This window comes from Capricornis sumatraensis, chromosome 1, assembly GCF_032405125.1.
Source record: "Capricornis sumatraensis isolate serow.1 chromosome 1, serow.2, whole genome shotgun sequence".
NCBI classification, from domain to species: domain Eukaryota; kingdom Metazoa; phylum Chordata; class Mammalia; order Artiodactyla; family Bovidae; genus Capricornis; species Capricornis sumatraensis.
In genome coordinates this window covers 248,728,274-248,747,503 of record NC_091069.1, presented here as the reverse complement: position 1 = coordinate 248,747,503, position 19,230 = coordinate 248,728,274, and the positions used below count along the sequence as shown (strand labels likewise).

Here is a 19,230-nt window from a genome sequence, read left to right as displayed (position 1 = left end):
GATTCTCAGGGTCCTGCCCAACTCAGAAGGCCTCATCCATGTTTGCCAACAGCATGAAAAGATGCGGGAGGACTCAGCACAGGGAGCCCCTCCGTTTCTACACCATTTCTCACCGAGAAAGCGATGACGCTTGTGTGGCACACCGGGGAAAACCAGAGGCACCTGAGCTGGTCTGTATAATATTTGCCAAAAATATTCATCTATCAATTTTGCTGTTGTTGTTTTAGTCACTCAGTCGTGTCTAACTCTTGTAACTCCATGGACTGTGGCCCACCAGGTTCCTCTGTCCATGGAATTTCCCAGGCAAGAATACGGGAGCTGGTTGCCATTTCCTTCTCTGGGGGATCTTCCAAACCCAGGGATCGAACATGCAACTCTTGCATCTCCTGCATTGGCAGGCGGATTCTTACCACTGAGCCACCAGGGAAGCCCTATTAATTTTACAAAGATCAAAATAGTAATATTTAACAAAATATGGTTTTTACATTAATATTTTGTATGATTGTAAGAAACATTTGAAAAGTATTAGGGAGACAGTAAATTTGTATGAAAGTTCCAAATAAAACAGTTCACACTTTGAAATGACAACATGTAATCGCTCCAGTGGGCACACCGGGTCTTATGCTTGACGTGGCTGCACGTAAGCTCAGGACGGGAGACAAGCTGGGATGTTACCACAGGGCCACTTTCTTGGTTAAAGTAGGTGATCACGTAAAAGTCTTTTTTACAATCACACACATTTCCCCAAAGTTGAAATTATATTTAAGAATCTGACACTCTTCCTTTTCTTTCAACTTGTTATGTTGACATTTCTTATGCAAATCAACAAATAAATTTCCAGCCCAGTTGACATTTCATATCCAGCATTTCAAGCTCATGACGAAGCATATGGGTCAGCACCGTAGTGCCTGCGGGCTGCCAGTGCCAGAGCTGATGGCCGGGCTTCCAGAGAGATGAGCTCAGGGCGCCCAGACCTGGGGCTGCCTCTGAACACACCTGCCTCGGTGGCCCTCGGCTTTTAACCTCAAACTTGCATGTCGAGTTCGAATTTATTTTGATTTTATTTCAGAAAAAGAGAAACAGACCCAGTGAGAGGTACAAACACTCTGATCCAACAGACATGTCTTGGGTGCCTACCGGAGCCAGCCCCGAGCCAGGCACGGGGGCCTCAGTCAACAGGGGCCTTGCTTTCCCAGGATTCATAGAGCAAAGGCGTGTGGCAGGAACAGGCTGTTCCTCTCAGAGGGAAGCTGATGTGAGCATGGGGGAGGACGCAGGTTCATTTCCTGGGGTGACCATAACAAAGGACCTCAGACATTTACGGTCTCTCAGTTCTGGGGGCCAGAAGGCCGAGCTCAAGATGTGGGCAGGGGACTTCCCTGGCGGTCTGGTGGTTAAGACGTCACCTCCCAGTGCATGCGGTGCAGGCTTGATTCCTGGCCAGGGAGCTAAGATCACACATGCCTCTCAGCCAAGAAAAAAGAACCACATAAAAACAAAACCAATACTGCAACAAATTCAACAAAAACTTTAAAAATGGCCCACATTAAGAAAAAAAAAATCTGATACAAAGAAGAAAGATGTCAGTAGGGTTGTGCTCCCTCCAAAGTCTCCAGGGAAGTTTCTGTTTCATGTCTTTCTGTCAGCTTCTGACGTCACTGGCCATCCTGGGTGTTTTTGACCTTGTCGGGGTGTGTGTGTGTGTGTTAGCCGCTCAGTCGTGTCCAACTCTTTGCAGCCCCATGGACTGCAGCCTTCCAGGTTCCTCTGTCCATGGGATTCTCCAGGCAAGATTACTGGAGAGGGCTGCCACTGCCTTCTTGTAGCTACATGGCTCTCATCAGCCTCTGTTTTCACCTTCTCCCGGCTTGTCTGCATTTACATCGTCTTTCCTCCCTCTGTCTGTATCTCTCTTTCCCTCTGCTAAGGACGCCAGTTATGCTGGATTTAGACTCCCAACTCCAGGAAGACTTCAACTAAACTCATTATATCTGCAGTGATCCTATTTTCACCAAGGCCACATTCGGAGCTTCAAGGAAGAACATGAATTTGTGGGGCGGAGCAGGGCAAAGGGGGAACATTATTTAACACAGAACAAGGCTATAAAGTTCTATATAAGCCTGAACAGTGCTAGGGAGGGCACTCCCAGGTGAGCAGCATCAGGAAGTTGGCACCTGAGGTCCGCAGAAGTCAGGGGAGTGGGCTGTCACTGGGATCCAGGGCGCTGAGGCTGCAGAGGGACTTGTTGGACTGAGAGGGACTTTAGCAGAGGAGTAGCGGGGGAAAGATTCAGGGAATCCACAGCCCCAGCTCCGCTCCGGACCTCCCACTGCCTGACCTGGGAGGGGACGGAGGCCAGGGAGCCCCCTGGACACAGTGCACCACGGGACAGATGTGGTCCTTTCCTTGCCAAGAGCTTCCAGCTAGTGGAGATGTCAGGTCACAACACCGACTCATGTTATAATAAGAGACACTGTTGTTGCTGTTTAGTTGCTAAGTTTTGTCCGACGCTTTGTGACCCCATAGACTGTAGCCCACCAGACTCCTCTATCCATGGGATTTCCCAGGCAAGAATACTGGAGTGGGTTGCCATTTCCTCCTCCAGGGGATCTTCCTGACCCAGGGATCGAACCTGAGTCTCCTGCATTGGTGGGCAGATTCTTTAACACTGTGCCACCTGGGAAGTCCAACAGGGGACATGGGTGCCAAAGCGGGTTGCCTGACCCAGACTTGGTGATCACAGGAGGTGACATGTCAGGGGCACACTAGGAGCTGGCCTAGAGCTTAGAGAAAAGAAGTCTGTGCAGAGGGAGCACTGCAGGACAGAAGCCTCTAAGACAGGCTGACTGGGGAGTAGGGATGAGCAGGGCGAGTGAGAGGGGAAGGCTGAGAACGCCGGCAGCAATCTGCGCTGTGATGACGGCTGTCTGGGAGCACAGATGGAAGGAAGGTCTAAGAGGCGAGAAAGGAGGCAAATGAGGAGGAGGAGGGTGACAGCCAACTGTTGGACCTGGGCAGTTACGTGGATGGTGGCGTCTTCACAGAGAGAGGGAACAAACAGATGACAGACTTGAGGGGCGGAGGCAGGGACAGGGAATTAGTTTACGTTTGTTGAGCGATCGGTTCCTGAAGGACCCTTCAGTGGGGATGTTGACCGGAGTTGGACACGTGTGTCTGGAGTCTGTGGAAGAACCCTAGGCTGGTGAGCGACGTGGGTGTAGACAACCAGGAGGGAAGAGAGCTTGCCAATGCCTATGGGCCAGGCAGGGAGACAGGCTGGAAGCTGAGGATGGAGCAGAGGGAAAAGCCAGAAGACTGTGATGTCCAGGAAGCCCGAGGGTGACACTGGAGGCTGCGAAGAAGTCGGGGTCTACTGACTTCACCTGGATGGGGCTAACTGAGGTTTCCATGGGTGTGGGGCAGGGTGGGTGTGGAAGAGGAGACAGCATGGAGCAGAAAACCATTCCAGGAAGGTTGGCTGTACTGAGAAAGGAAAGGCCCAATGCTGGAGAGGGACTTAGGGAGGAGAAGGGATATGTTTTAAATGTGTGGATATTTTCAAGCATAGATGGAGAGAACATAACAAAGCCCCATCAATGAGTGGCCAATTTTGTTTCCTGTCTTGACCCACTTCCTGCCCCAGGATTATTTTGCAGGAAATCCCAGACATTATATTTCACCTGTACAATTTCAGTGTATATTTCTAAAAGACACGTTTTTAAGCATAACTACTTTACCATCATCATGGCTCCCCCAAGCAAGAATAATCCCGTAGCAGCATCCACTGCCCAGACCACGCTTTCACTCCCCTGAGTGTCCTGTAAATGGTCTCATGCTCTGAGTTCACTTTCAGGTGGGGACCTGAACAGCCCACCCGCGTACCGTCTGACATGTCTCTAGGTCTCTCCATCTGGAGACTGCCCTCTGTCTTTGTCCTGAGCCATTTGTTGCTGTCATCATGGAGGCCGGGCCCTTCTTCTTGTGGAGCTTCCTACACTGTGTGCTGTGCTGACTCTCTTTATGACATGATCAAACTCATTCTTTGTGCATTTCCTTTGTATTTCCTGAAACTGGCAATGAGGTCTCGAGGTCTGATCATATTCCAGTGGATTCAAGGCAGAGAGGCACCAAGCATTGGGTCATCCTCTGCAGTATTAGACATGCCTCACCTAAATTCTGGAGATGGCAATGGCACCCCACTCCAGTACTCTTGCCTGGAAAATCCCAGGGATGGAGGAGCCTGGTAGGCTGCAGTCCATGGGGTCACGAAGAGTGGGACACGACTGAGTGACTTCACTTTCACTTTTCACTTTCATGCACTGGAGAAGGAAATGGCAACCCACTCCAGTGTTCTTGCCTGGAGAATCCCAGGGACGGGAGAGCCTGGTGGGCTGCCGTCTACGGGGTCACACAGAGTCGGACATGACTGAAGCAACTTAGCAGCAGCAGCACCTAAACTCATTACTTCATTAGAGATAGAATCCATACTTGTGAGATGCTGACATCAGAATTCCATTGTTTCCTTTTTATTTGCTGGCATACTTCTATAAAAACAAAAACCCCCGCTGGGGTTTCCCTGGTGGCTCAGTGGTAAATAATCTGACTACCAATGCAGGAGACACGGGTTCAATCCCTGGTCTAGGAAGATCCCATATACTGTGGAGCAACTCAGCCCATGTGCCAAGACTACTGAGCCCGCACTCTAGAGCCTGGGAACCACAACTAACGAGCCCGTGGGCCGCAGCTACTGATGCCCGCGTGCCCTAGAGCCTGTGCAGTAAGCCCCTGCACTGCAATGAAGAGTAACCCCTGCTCAGCACAGCTAGAGAAAGCCTGGGCAGCAACGAAGACCCAGCACAGTAAACAATACATAAATATAATTATACAAATATAATTATATATTATATATATATATATATAAAGAGAAATGTCCCCTCATCAATCATTCAATTATTCAGTTAACTCTGAGGCACAGTTCATATAGGAAAGGCAGGATATGGGTGAAATTCCTTATTCATCAGTTGCCCAGATAATGAGCTGATTTTCTAGTATTCTTCAAAAGTGAGCCATGAGTCTTCTGTGCTCTGCGTTTTCATGCTCAGCATTAGTGGGCGGAGCCACAGCCGCTGTGTTTGCATCCACTGACTTCGTTACTCTCCTCCCTGAATCTCACTGGACCACGTTGGCCAGTCCTTGGCCAGTGGGAGCCTCTTATAACTGACTCCTGGGTCCTTCTGCTGTGATCCACGCACTTGGTTTTATAGGGTGACACACTGTCCTAGGAAGCTTGTCTCACGCATATCCTGCCCAGACTGGAGTCAGCCCCTCCCCCAGGAGGCCAGGTCCTGGAGCAGCCAGAAGGGAAGGTGGGGGTGGGCAGGAAAGGGAGTTCCAAGCTTGAATGACACAAGTCCCACTCCAGGAAGAAAGACCAGGAATCCAGAGTAGGTGAGGAGGAATGAGCCTCGGGCTGGAGAAGGGGTGAAGGAGAAGGGCAGGAGCAGAGCGCAGTCCCCCTGCAGGTGAGAGGGCATGTGGTGTGGAGTCTTACCCTTGTTCCCTTTGTCACTGAAAGGAGTCAGTCATGAAAGTGAAGAGGGAGGCGTTTGGGGGGACATCCAGAGAGTTCAGGGAAACCTCTGGGAACCTTGGGGAGGGGACAGCAGGTGCAGCTGGGAAACCAGAAGGAAGGTCATGAGATGAACATCTCTTGGTGCCAGTCTGTGAGGCAGTGCCAATGTGTCCGAGAGTCCAGTGGCACGGAGAGAGGACATAGCAGTGGACAGCTCCACGTGGAAGGCTCGGCTTTCACCACCCTCTATTCACAGGGAACATTCACCCCTTTCCCCTGCTCTTAAGAAAGAGGCAATTTCAACCCTGCTGGAAGGTGGGGTCATCCATGTGAGAGAGGCACCAAAAATGAGCACCTACTGTTTACCTGAAGAACTATGGACAGAGGTTCAGGACATTGTACAGGAGGCAGTGATCAAGACCATCCCCAAGAAAAAGAAATGCAAAAAGGCAAAATGGCTGTCTGAGGCGGACTTACAAACAGCTTCCCTTGTAGGGCCTCCCTTGTAGTTCAGTTGGTAAAGAATCTGCCCGCAGTGCAGGAGACCCTGGTTCAATCCCTGGGTCAGAAAGATTCCCTGGAGAAGGAAATGGCAACCCCCTCCAGTATCCCTGCCTGGAAAATCTCACAAACACCGGAGCCTGGTAGGCTGCAGTCCATGGGGTCACAAAGAGTCCGGCATGACTGAGCGACTGACACTTACTTACTTACAAACAGCTGAGAAAAGAAGAGAAGTGAAAGGCAAAAGAGAAAAGAGAAGATATACCTATCTGAATACAGAGTCCTAAAGAATAGCAAGGAGATATAAGAAAGCCTTCCTCAGTGATCAATGCAAAGAAATAGAGGAAAACAACAGAATGGGAAAGACTAGCAATCTCTTCAAGAAATTAGAGATACCAAGGAAACATTTCATGCAAAGATGGGCAAAATAAAGGACAGAAATGATATGGACCTAACAGAAGCAGAAGATATTAAGAAGAGATGGCAAGAATACACAGAAGAGCGATACAAAAATATCTTAATGACCCAGATAACCAATCACCAAGCCAGACATCCTGGAGTCCAAAGTCAGGTGGGACTTAGGAAGTATCACTATGAACAAAGCTAGTGGAGCGATGGAATTCCAGCTGAGCTATTTCAAATCCTAAAAGACTATGCTGTGAGAGTGTCGCACTCAATATGCCAGCAAATTTGGAAAACTCAACAGTGGCCACAGGACTGGAAAAGGGCAGTTTTCATGCCAATCCCAAAGAAAGGCAATGCCAAAGAATGTTCAAACTATTGCACAATTGCACTCATCTCACACTAGCAAAGTAATGCTCAAAATTCTCCAAGCCAGGCTTCAACAGTACATGAACAGTGAACTTCCAGATGTTCAAGCTGGATTTAGAAAAGGAAGAGGAACCAGAGTTCAAATTGCCAACATCTGCTGGATCATTGAAAAAGAAAGAGAGTTCCAGAAAAAACATCTACTTCTGCTTTATTGACTATGGCAAAGCCCTTAACTGTGTGGATCACAACAAACTGTGGAAAATTCTGAAAGAGATGGGAATACCAGACCACCTTACCTGCTTCCTGAGAAATCTGTATGCAGGTCAAGAAGCAAAAGTTAGAACTGGACATGGAACAACGGACTGGTTCCAAATTGGGCAAGGAGTATGTCAAGGCTGTATGTTGTCGCCCTGCTTATCTAACTTATACGCAGAGTGTGAAATGTGAAGTTGCTCAGTCGTGTCCGACTCTTTGCGGCCCCATGGACCATAGCCTACCAGGCTCCTCCCTCCATGGGATTCTCCAGGCAAGAGTACTGGAGTGGGTTGCCATTTCCTTCTCCAGGGGATCTTCCCAACCCAGGGATCGAACCCGGGTCTCCAGCATTCCAGGCAGATGCTTTAACCTCTGAGCCACCAGGGAAGCCTGAGTACATCATGTGAAATGCCAGAGTGGATGAAGCACAAGCTGGAATTGAGATTGCCAGGAGAAATGTCAAGAACCTCAGATATGCAGTGACACCACTCTTATGGCAGAAAGCAAAGAGGAGCTGAAGAGCCTGTTGATGAAAGTGAAAGAGGAGAGTGGAAAACTTGGCTTAAAACACAACATTCAGAAAACGAAGGTCATGGCATCCAGTTCCATCACTTCATGGGAAATAGATGGGGAAACAATGGAAACAGTGACAGACTTTATTTTTGGGAGCTCCAAAATCACTGCAGATGGTGATTGCAGCCATGAAATTAAAAGATGTTTTCTGCTTGGAAGAAAAGCTATGACCAACCTAGACAGCATATTAAAAGCAGAGACATTACTTTGCCAACAAAGTCTGTCTAGTCAAAGCTATGGTTTGTACAGTAGTCATGTATGGATGTGAGAGTTGGACCATAAAGAAAGCTGAGCGCTGAAGAACTGATGCTTTTGAACTGTGGTGTTAGAGAAGATTCTTGAGAGTCCCTTGGACTGCAAGGAGATCAAACCATTCAATTCTAAAGGAATTTCTGAAGCTGAAACTCCAATACTTTGGACACCTGATGTGAAGAATTGACTCATTGGAAGAGACCCTGATGCTGGGAACGATTGAAGGCAGGAACAGAAGGGGGTGACAGAGGATGAGATGGTTGGATGGCATCACTGACTCAATGGACATGAGTTTGAGCAAGCTCTGGGAGTTGATGATAGACTGGAAAGCCTGGTGTGCTGCAGTCCATGGGGTCGCAAAAAGTTGGACATGACTGAACTACATGTACAATGAGCTCTATGTAGAAGCAGGGATTGCCATGAGAAATAAGACAGAGAAAAAAAAAAGGACCTTCCACCAAGAAGCTCTGTCTCTGCAGGGAAACCATGAGGCATGGCAGGTGCAAATCCAGAGAGGGCAGACATTGCCTGGGGAGGGCAGAGGTGGGTGAGGGCCCCGGCAGGGAACCTTGAGGAACCTGGGCTTCAGAACACAAGAAAATGCCTCCAGCTTCGAGGCATGGAAAGAAAGCATGAAATATTATTGGAGAGATAAGGAAAGGTAACATCAGAACATGTTTACTTACTGTGAAGGCATCTCGTTTTATCTCTACTGATCAAAAAGCAAGAATTCTAGCAGTATGGGGTGGTCAACCAGTGCACCAGGGAGGCTTTTGGTTCAGTTACTAATGTTGTTGGTAAAGAACAGAATGAAAAGCCTCCCACTAGAAGCATGTCCTGTATTGCAGGCAGACAAGAGTCCACATGCCAAGGAGTTGTGGTCCCACCAAGGACGGAGAAGCAGGCCTGCTAGGTCCGGGGGCCCAGAGAGAAGAAGGCCAGGCCTTCAGGCTTCCCTGGCGGCTCAGTGGTGAAGAATTCACCTGCTAACGCAGAAGACACAGATTCGATCCCTGATCCCACAAGACTCATAGCACCTAAGCCATGGCGTCACAATCACTGAGCCTGTGCACTACAGCCAAGCAGCCTCACCTACTGACGTCCTTCACTCGGGATCCCGTGCCAGGCAACGAAAGGAGCTACTGCGGTGAGAAGCCTGGCACTGCAATTAGAGTAGCCCTCGCTCTCCGCAGCTAGAGAAAGTCTGAGCAGTAACGAAGACCCAGCACAGACAAAGATAAATAAATGAAAAGAAGGCCAGGCCTTGGGGTGCTGCAAGCTGCCAATCTCTTGACTCAACCCTAGCTGACTCACTCTGTCCCCACCCGAGGCTCTCGTCTGGGATGGGAAGGGCCCAGGCAGCGGGGTTCAACAGTATTTAGAAACATTCTTAGGGAATGTCAGAGACTGAGCTCAGCTCCAAAACAAGAATGCTGAGAAGAGGTCTAAGCTGGACGGAACAATCTCAGGGAGCTCATAGTTTCTTTAGAAACAGAGAAAAGGGCCAGAGTGGAGAGTTGCTGCCTCTGGGCTGTGAGAAGAGGCACAAAAAGGACCAAGCCATGTTTTTTTCAAATGGAATAGTAATAATAATAAAATCAATGTAAAAAAAAAAAAAGATAGAAGGCACACACACACATGCTTAGCCTAGGCCATGACTCATTAGTGATAGGATTTTAGACCTCATGATACTGTGGTTCGGCTGGTAAAGAATCTGCCGGCAATGCGGGAGACCTCGGTTCGATCCCTGGGTTGGGAAGATCCGCTGGAGAAGGGAAAGGCTACCCACTCCAGTAGTCTGGCCTGGAGAATTCCATGGACTGTATCCTCATGGGGTTGCAAAGATTCGGACATGACTAAGCAACTTTCACATCCTGCGTTTCACACATTTTGCGGAGAGTAGCTTTGCAAATCCTGTGATAACACCTAACATGGAGGCACCTGCCCATCTGCAAGGGTGTGTGTTTTAGTCACTCAGTCATGAATGACTCTTTGTGACCCCACGGACTGGAGCCCGCCAGGCTCCTCTGTCCATGGGATTCTCCAGGCAAGAATACTGGAGTAGGTAGTCGATCCCTTCTCCAGGGGATCTTCCCAACCCAGGGATCAAATTCGCATGTCCTGCCCTGGCAGGCAGATTCTTTACTGTCTGAGCTGTCCTGTGATAACATCTAACACTGAGGCACCTGCCCATTTGCAAGGGTGGCCCTCGGCAAACTGCCTGTGTAAGACAGGGTCAGATGTCCCTGCTCCCAGCCCCCGGTGATGTTTCTTGCTTTTTTTTCTGTGCTGTAATAAGGGGAGTCGTCCCTGGAAAATGCCTGAGAGCCCTGGGAATAGCCAGACCCTGGCTCCACAGGGCCTGCTGGATATTTGCACTGACCTATGCTTTCAGCAGGAACCCCCCGGCCCCACCCCAGGGCTAACTTGTTGCTGGAGCCTGTCTGTTGCAATTCCTTCTAGTTTTAAGCCTATAGGTAGTAGGTCAGGGAGAGGAAAACAGGAATCTGGCTCATCAACAAAGGAGGGGAGTCTTACCATGCTCCCCCCGCCCCCCACCCTCTAGCTGAGGTAGTGCAGATAAACAGGATAAGAAAGTTGGAATCTTTTTTTAAAGATTTTTTTGATGTGGATCATCTTAAAGTCTTTATTGAATTTGTTACAGTATTGCTTCTGTTTTTTTATGTTTTGGTATTTTTATCCCAAGGCATGGGGGACCTTAGCCTCCAGCCAGGGATTGAACCTGCGACCCTCGCATGGGAAGGTGAAGCCTTAACCACTGGACCACCAGGGAGGTCTGCAAGTTGGAATCTTTTTATGAGGTCTTCCACAAAGCTTGACACTTTTCAGTCAAGGTGTGGTTTGGTAAATTATGTGTTATAAATCACAGGGTTGAACTTTAAATTTCCCTCTGGGCCTGTATTTGGTGATTTATGAAGAGGGGGTACGTTTATTTGAAACAATACGTTAACAGCCTGGTGGGAGAATGCGGCTACAGTGGCCCTATTCACCTTTGGATTCTGCATCTACAGATTCAACCAACCAGTGGATGGAAAACATTAAAAATATTTTTTAAAAAATTCAAGAAAGCTCCAAAACATAACACTTGAATTTGCTACACATCAACAACCATTGACACAGCACTGACGTTGTCTTAGGTGTTAGAAGTCATCTAGAGATAACCTGACTTCAGGCTAGGCTTCAACACTATGTGAACCGAGAACTTCCAAATGTACAAGCTGGGTTCAGAAAAGGCAGATGAACCAGAGATGAAATTGCCAACATCCACTGGATCATAGAGAAAACAACAGAATTTCAGAAAAACATCTACTTCTCTTTTACTGACTATGCAGATAGCTTTGACAGTGTGAATCACAACAAACTGAAAAATTCTTTTTTTCTTTTTTTTGAAAATTCTTAAAAAGATGGGAATACCAGATCACCTTACCTGGTTCTTGAGAAACCTGTATTCGGGTAAAGAAGCAAGTTAGAATTGGACATGGAACAATGGACTAGTTCAAAATTGGGAAAGGATCACCCTGCTTATTTAACTTATATGCAGAGAATATCATGTGAAATGCCAGACTGGATGAATCACAACCTGGAATCAAGACTGGCGGGAGAAATACCAACAACCTCAGATATCTAGATGATAGCACTTTAATGGCAGAAAGTGACGGGGAACTAAAGAGCCTCTTGAAGAAGGTGAAAGAGGAGAGTGAAAAAGCTGACTGGAAAATCAACATTCAAAAAACTAAGATAATGGCATTTGGTCCCATTACTTCATAGCAAAGAGAGGGGGAAAAGTGGAAGCAGTGACAGACTTTATTTTCTTGGGCTCCAAAATCACTGCAGATGGTGGCTGTAGTCATGAAATTAGAAGATGCTTGTTCCTTGGAAGGAAAGGTATGACAAACTTAGACAGCGTATTAAAAAGCAGACACATCACTTTGCCAACAAAGGTCAGTAGAATCAAAGATATGGTTTTCCCAGTAGTCATGTATGGATGCAGGAGTTAGACCATAAGGAAGGCTGGATGCTAAAGAACTGAAGCTTTTGAACTGTGGTGTTAGAGAAGACTCTTGATAGTCCCTTGGGCTGCAAGGAGACCCAACCAGTCAAACCTAAAGGAAACCAAGCCTGAATATTCATTGGAAGGACTGATGGTGAAGCTGAGGCTTCAATACTTTGGCCACATGATGCGAAGAGCCAACTCATTGGAAAAGACCCTGATGCTAGCAAAGATTGAGAGGAGGAGAAGAAGGGGGAGGCTGAGGATGGGGTGGTTAGATAACATCACTGACTCAATGGACATGAATTTGAGCAAACTCTGAGAGATAGTGAAGGACAGGGAGGCCTGGCGTGCTGTAGTTCATGAGGTCGCAAAGAGTTGGACAGGACTTAGGACTAAACAATAGCAACAGAGATAAAGTATATGGGAGGATGAGTGTGGGTTGTATGCAAATAGGATACCATTTAAAGAACTTGAGCATATTTAGAGTTTGTTATCTGCTGGAGGTGGGGTTCTAGACCCAACTCCCCACAGAAACCGAGGGGCAATTGCACTCATGTTCTCTCTACCAAACCCATCTTTTCCCAGCCAACATGGAGCCTGGGAAGGTCTGGCGGTGCACGGGGAGGCTCTCTGCCCAGGCAGCTGACTCCACCTTGCTCACCCCGGGGTGACAGTGCCAGCTGCCATCACAGCTTCCAGTGATGACCTCGGCACTCACTTGGTCACTGGAAGGCTTGGCCCTGGGCTCCCCCAGGTGCCAGCTGCCACCACAGCTTCCAGTGATGACCTCGGCACTCACTTGGTCACTGGAAGGCTTGGCCCTGGGCTCCCCCAGGTGCCACCTTTTCTAGACCACTAGGACATAGTTCACTCCAGTCACCTCCTGACTCTCCTCTTTGAGGAGGGAGAGGGGAATGGCTTGTTTACGTCTTCTGACGACTGCTGCGTTTGCTTTACGACTGCCGAGAGGCTTGTCCTAGCAGCTAGAACATCAAAAACTAGACCCAGGGAAGAGAGAGAGACATACAGACAAGCAGGGATGCCAGAACCATAGAGGCCAGGCCAGAACCTAGAGCTGAAAAAGGGCTTTTGAGGGTCATTCCACAGCTGGGGGAAGCTGGTACCCAGAGAAGACACATGAAACAGCATTTGCTTAGTAACCCACTGGAGTACAGTTTCCTCAAGTACCATCTCTATATCCTTCAAATGTGTATTGAACATTTCCATTCATTCTTTTATCAAATCTTGATTGAGTCAAAATAATTTTAAGAGGAGAGTGGAAAAAAGTGGGCTTAAAATTCAACATTCAAAAAACTAAGATCATGGCATCCAGTTCCATCATTTCATGACAAACAGATGGGGAAACAGTGACAGACTTTATTTTCTTGGGCTCCAAAATCACTGCAGATGGTGACCATAGCCATGAAATTAACAGATGCTTGCTCCTTGGAAGCAAAGCTATGACTGACTTAGACAGCATATTAAAAAGCAGAGACATTCTTTTGCCGACAAAGGTTGATCTAGTCAAAGCTATGGTTTTTCCAGTAGTCATGTATGGGTGTGAGAGTTGGACAATAAAGAAAGCTGAGCTCTGAAGACTTGATGCTTTTGAACTGTGGTGTTGGAGAAGACTTGAGAGTCCCTTGGATCGCAAGGAGATCAAACCAGTCAATCCTAAAAGAAATCAGTCCTGAATATTCATTGGAAGGACTGATGCTGAAGCTGAAACTCCAATACTCTGGCCACCTGATTAGAAGAGCTGACTGATTGGAAAAGACCCTGATGCTGGGAAAGACTGAAGGCAGGAGGAGAAGGGGATGACAGAGGATGAGATGGTTGGATGGCATCACCGACTCGATGGACATGAGTCTGAGCAAGCTCTGGGAGTTGGTGATGGGCAGGGATGGCTGCCATACTGCAGTCCATGCAGTCACAAAGAGTTGGACAAGACTGAATGAATGAACTGAAGTGAACTGAACTAAGGTGAAATGCCTCCCCCATTACTCAGTGGTAAGGAATCTGCCTGCCAATGTAGGAAGTACAAGAGGTGCAGGTTCAGTCCTAGGGTAGGGAAAATCCCCTGGAAGAGGAAATGGCAACCCACTCCAGTATTCCCACCTGGAAAATTCCATTGAAAGAGGAGCCTGGTGGGCTCACAAAGAGTCAGACAGGATTGAGCATGGACACGGACGGCAACTTTTAAGATGAAATACTATTGTTTCTGAAAACACCTTTGAAGACATTTGGGTGCGTCACCCCATAATCGTAAGCGAAAAATAAAACTACTCCAATTAAAAACAAATACATCCCCAATTAAGAAGGCTGGAAGGATAAGCAGAGGATCCAAGAAGTCTTGGAAGGCAGGGTTAGTGGTCATCTTTACTTACCTCTTTATACTTGACTGTATTTTCCCAATTTTCTGAGAGCATTTAGTAATTTTAATAACCCAAGTCTAGGCTGTGTGCTAGACTGCCGGGGTCAAGGCCCTGGTCCCCCTAGGGAGGTTGACCCAGAAACACAAGTCACAACTAGGCAGGGGGGGCAACAACCACAGCCAGAGGGGTGTCAGAAGGAGCCAGAGAGGCGTCTCGCCATCAGGAGAGGCGGCCCCAGAGGTGACATCTAGGGAAGGTACAGTTAGTCCCCTATGTATGAATGAGTTCCATTCCCAGTCCAGTTTGCTCATAAGGACAACAAATTCAGCCCAGGTACCCAATGAACACAATCAGCTATATAGTACTGTACTGGGATAGATTTATAATACTTTTCACACAAATAATCCACAAAAGAAACAACCAAAAAATGAAGGAAAAAAAAGTTAGTATTAGAACAGTATCTTGAAAAGTACAGTAGTCCAGGACACCAGCTGACATACGGGGGCTAGCACTGAGTGAACAGACAAGAAGAGTTACTGCCTGGAAGAGGGAGAGGAGGTGGGAGATTAAAGAGCTGAAGGGTCACCAGCAATAGGAGACAAAGGGCAAGCTGCAGTTTCACTCACGCCTGACGCTGATGGAATGCATGTTTGCATCTTTGAAAGTTCACAGCTTGACGATTCGTATGTAGGGGGATTACTGTATTAAAGCTGAAGAACTATCCCCCAGGTAGAGAACACGGGTCTTGTGTTTCAGAGAACAAGGGAACAACATACGAGGATCCATGAGGGTGTCCTGGAGAAATGCGATCTAAATAGTTAGCAATAGCTAAGGTAGAGGGAGAAGGAGCCCTGGGGGTGGGGCGGGGAGGGGCCTTATCTCCACAAATAATCAAGGAAATACAAAGTAAAGGCACTCTGAGACGCTGCTTTGCCCAGGAAATTAGCAGAGAAGAGAAATGACTCACAGCAGGCAGGGGAGCAGCAGCGATCAGTCACTCTGCTGGAGTGGGCAGGACTGGAGCTCCAGAAGGCAGTGCGGGCGTCGCTGTTTATAGTCTTAAGGTTCCTTCCCACCGCCCAGTAACCCTTCATCCTATACAACTGAGTTCTACAGTAGAGTCGGATTTGAGGTGTGGACAGAGACCTATGCACTCAGAGGGCTATGATTTTCCTCATTGTTTCATTCATTTCTTTAGTTGGGGGAGAGGTTCCCAGGTGTTCGCTGAGTGACTTTGTTACGTCACTGACATTTCTGAATATGTATTCTTCTGTATGCATCAAACATTATATAATCGATGACTTCAAAAGGTCAGTTCAACATGCATGTTACTTTTCCCCAGCATCTGGCGTTTCCAGAGCATTCTCATCCTCAACATCTTATTTGACCCTTATGACCTCCGACAGGTCAGGCAGCCTGATTCTGGGAAGTGTGGACATGTCACTCAGCTTGCAGCCTCCTCCTCTGCTCCTTACTCGGAGAGACTCGTCTGGCCCTGAAAGGTGCAGCCCCTTGTCCCATGGGGTCTCCCACCACCATCACTGCTGGTCATAGCAAGGTCACAGGTAATATCAGACGCAGAAACAACCTTCTTATCTGCTAGTCGGGAAGGACATTCATTTTAGAATAAGGCATTAACATGTAGCCATCAGATATGATAGCTTCAGTAAATTTTTTAATAGCATGGATTGATGTCAAATTTGTCCCAAATAAGCCTGTAATTTTTTTTTTTTCTCATTTCCTCATAACCCCTAGTATTTGACTAGGGACCCAGCACACACTCAGTCATAGTTATAACTGATATACTGAGAGAGCCCCTTGAAAATGAAGTCTGATTTAAGGAGAATGTAAAAAACAAACAAGATATAAACTAGCAGGAAAAAAGAATGTAAAACTGATATATTTTACTTTTCTTTCCTTTCCAAGTGTTGCATAAAGTACAACTCTGTTGCAAAATGCTAGCTAACACCACTGAGATAAACTTCTTCAATTGAGGGCTTACTGTGTGCCCGGCACAGCTATCAGGTCGGGGAGGGGAGGGAGGACACAGTCTGTATCCTCAAGCTGCAGCCCAACATGAAATATCTGTCCAACTTCCTGATGTTTCCCGTCTCCACCCTGGCTGACTCTACTAGACTGTCTGGTTGTGATGAATTACTGAGTAATCCCACGACCTGAGTGGAAAAGAATTTATTTCCTCTCTGGACCACAGTGTTCTCAATATCCTTCCATTAAACTGCATAACTTGGGTAGGTGTGTAGGGATCTGTATTTCCTTCTTGTCAACTGCCACGCTTATAAGAGTGATAATCATAGATTATAGCCTGCCAGGCTCCTCTGTCCATGGGATTTTCCAGGCAAGAATCCTGTAGTGGGTAGCCATTGCCTTCTCCAGGGGATCTTCCCAAGCCATGGATTGAACCCAGGTTTCCAGTAGGGCAGTCAGATTCTCTACCATCTGAGCCACCAGGAAGCTGTACTTGTATAAGAGACATAACCTCAAACAGTTAAAAGAGCTCCTTACACATAGAAACCTACTTATCTGTGTATTTCCAGAAACTTCTGTCTCTTTCCACCTTTATGGGTATTAGTGGTATTGAATATAAGCATTAAACATCATCTTTTGTTCACAGAGTAGCTTCTGACTGTCACAATTACCTGGCTGAACCATGTTTGGCAGTTTGAGCCTCTCCACGAAGACACAATTGAAAATGACCAAGATAATCTGGAGTCAAAGAGTCCCCAGAGACCTGCTGATGAACAGAATGTGTTTGTTTCTATACGAGTAACCAAAGTGTAGTTATTAACAATAATAGTGAACATTTACTATTATTGTTGAGCAACAACAATGTAATTATTAATAATAATAGCTAGTATTTACCAGCTGCTTTACTGTGTGCTGGGCACACACTAAGCTCATTATAAACATCTTATTTAGACCTCACACCAACCCTAAAAGGACAGTGAACTATTGCCTCCATTTTATTCAGAAAGAAGCAAACAAAGCTAAGATTTCAAATTTGGGTCTGACTCCTACCCACTAAATGCCATAGAAACTCTATTAAAAAAAAAAAAAAAGCAATTGCAGTGCCTGTGTCTTTATATGTATCAGTAGGTACACCTCTTAGTGTGTGTTTGTTTAAATATAGGAGTTCAGTTTTCCTGGGTTCCAAAATCATGGCAGATGGTGACTGTAGCCATGAAATTAAAAGATGCTTGCTCCTTGGAAGAAAAGCTATGACCAGCCTAGACAGCATATTAAAAAGCAGAGACATTACTTTGCCAACAAAGGTCCATCTAGTCAAAGCTATGGTTTTTCCAGTAGTCATGTATGGATGTAAGGTATGGATGTGAGACCATAAAGACAGCTTAGCACTGAAGAATTGATGCTTTTGAACTGTGGTGTTGGAGAAGACTCTTGAGAGTCCCTTGGACTGCAAGGAGATCAAACCAGTCAATCCTAAAAGAAATCCATCCTGAATGGTCATTGGAAGGACTGATGCTGAAGCTAAAACTCCAATACTATGGCTACCTGAAGCGAAGAACTGACTCATTGGAAAAGACTCTGATCCTGGGAAAGATTGAAGGTAGGAGGAGAAAGGGACGACAGAGGATGAGATACTTGGGTGCCATCACTGCCTCGATGGACATGAGTTTGAGCATGCTCCGGGAGTTGGTAATGGACAGGAAAGCCTGTCCTGCTGCAGTCCATGGGGCTGCAAAGTGTCAGACAAGACTGAGCGACTGAACTGAACTAAACTGAACTGAACTGAGGAGTTCAATTCCCAAGAATACAAGTATTTTAATAAACAACCTTCCATTTCCACAGTGAAGATGGGCCTGAATTCATTATGTTGAAAAGTTTGTGGTTTTTATCTGAGCAGTTTGTAAACAAACAGGGAACCAACCCTATTTACATCAGTCCTCTGGGACTTTTCTCTGCCGCCCACGGTCCCTGGTGGCTCAGTCGGTAAGAAATCGGCCCACAGCGTGGGAGACTTGGGTTTGATCCCTGGGTTGGGAAGATCCCCTGGAGAAGGAAATAGCAATCCAGTGCAGTATTCTTGCCGGGAGAGTCCCTTGAACAGAGGAGCTGGCGGACTGCAGTCCACGAGGTCGCAAAGTCCGACACTACTGAGCGACCTAGCAGAGCACTGCACTCTCAAGCAGGGAAGGGCCTCGACTCAGCCAGTCGCCATGGCAACTGCCTGGCAGCCCGATCCCGCTAGGAGGCGAGTCAGAAAGGTGTGGAAGATTGGAAGCGGATCCCCAGGAGGCCTCCAGGGCACTTTCCTCCCCCCGGGGTAGTCCCACCCTATAAGCACTAGGCACCTTTCTCAGCTCCTCAGCGCCGAACCTTCGACTGGGTTTCCATCACTCCTTTTCGCTGGGGGTGGGGGAGGTAGAGAGAGGAGGGGCTCTCATTTATACTAAAGAAAAGCAAAAAGATAACTTCTGCCTGGGGGAACGGAGCTCAGAGAAACCGTGGTCCTGGCCTTCTCCACTCACCCGAGACCCCGCCGCCGCCGAGCCCCTCCCTTCTCCCTCGGAGGCCTTATCTGCGCACGGATGGGGCGGGGGGCGGGGGCGGGGCGGGGCGGGGCGGGGGCGGGGCGGGGGGGAAGGGGAGAGCACGGGAACCCTCTCCCGGGGGGTGATGGGAGGGGCCGGTTGGCTGGGGGATTATGGAAGTACCTCCAGGGCCGGGGTAGGAAGTAGAAGAGGACTTCTTCCCTTTTCCTGGGAAGAAACTCCTAGTGATGGTCTTGCTGTGTGAGCGCTCTGCAGGCCTCCAGAGTTGGAAAGCTCTGCTTCTGTGATCACCAAATGCTTGCTTGTCACCTAGGGGTTAAGGGTCACAGAGGCTGGGGCTGCCTGGGGTCCCATGGACCTAATGAGGCCTTTTCTGGTCTCTCC

At 47.6% G+C, this 19,230-nt stretch overlaps 1 non-coding gene across 1 annotated transcript; it reads right to left on the bottom strand.

The window, feature by feature from the left end:
- Nucleotides 1-7,414: 7,414 nt before the first annotated feature.
- On the bottom strand, nt 7,415-7,486 carry TRNAS-GGA (transfer RNA serine (anticodon GGA)). Its single transcript has one exon. It is a non-coding gene; the product is annotated as a tRNA-Ser (tRNA).
- Nucleotides 7,487-19,230: the final 11,744 nt, after the last annotated feature.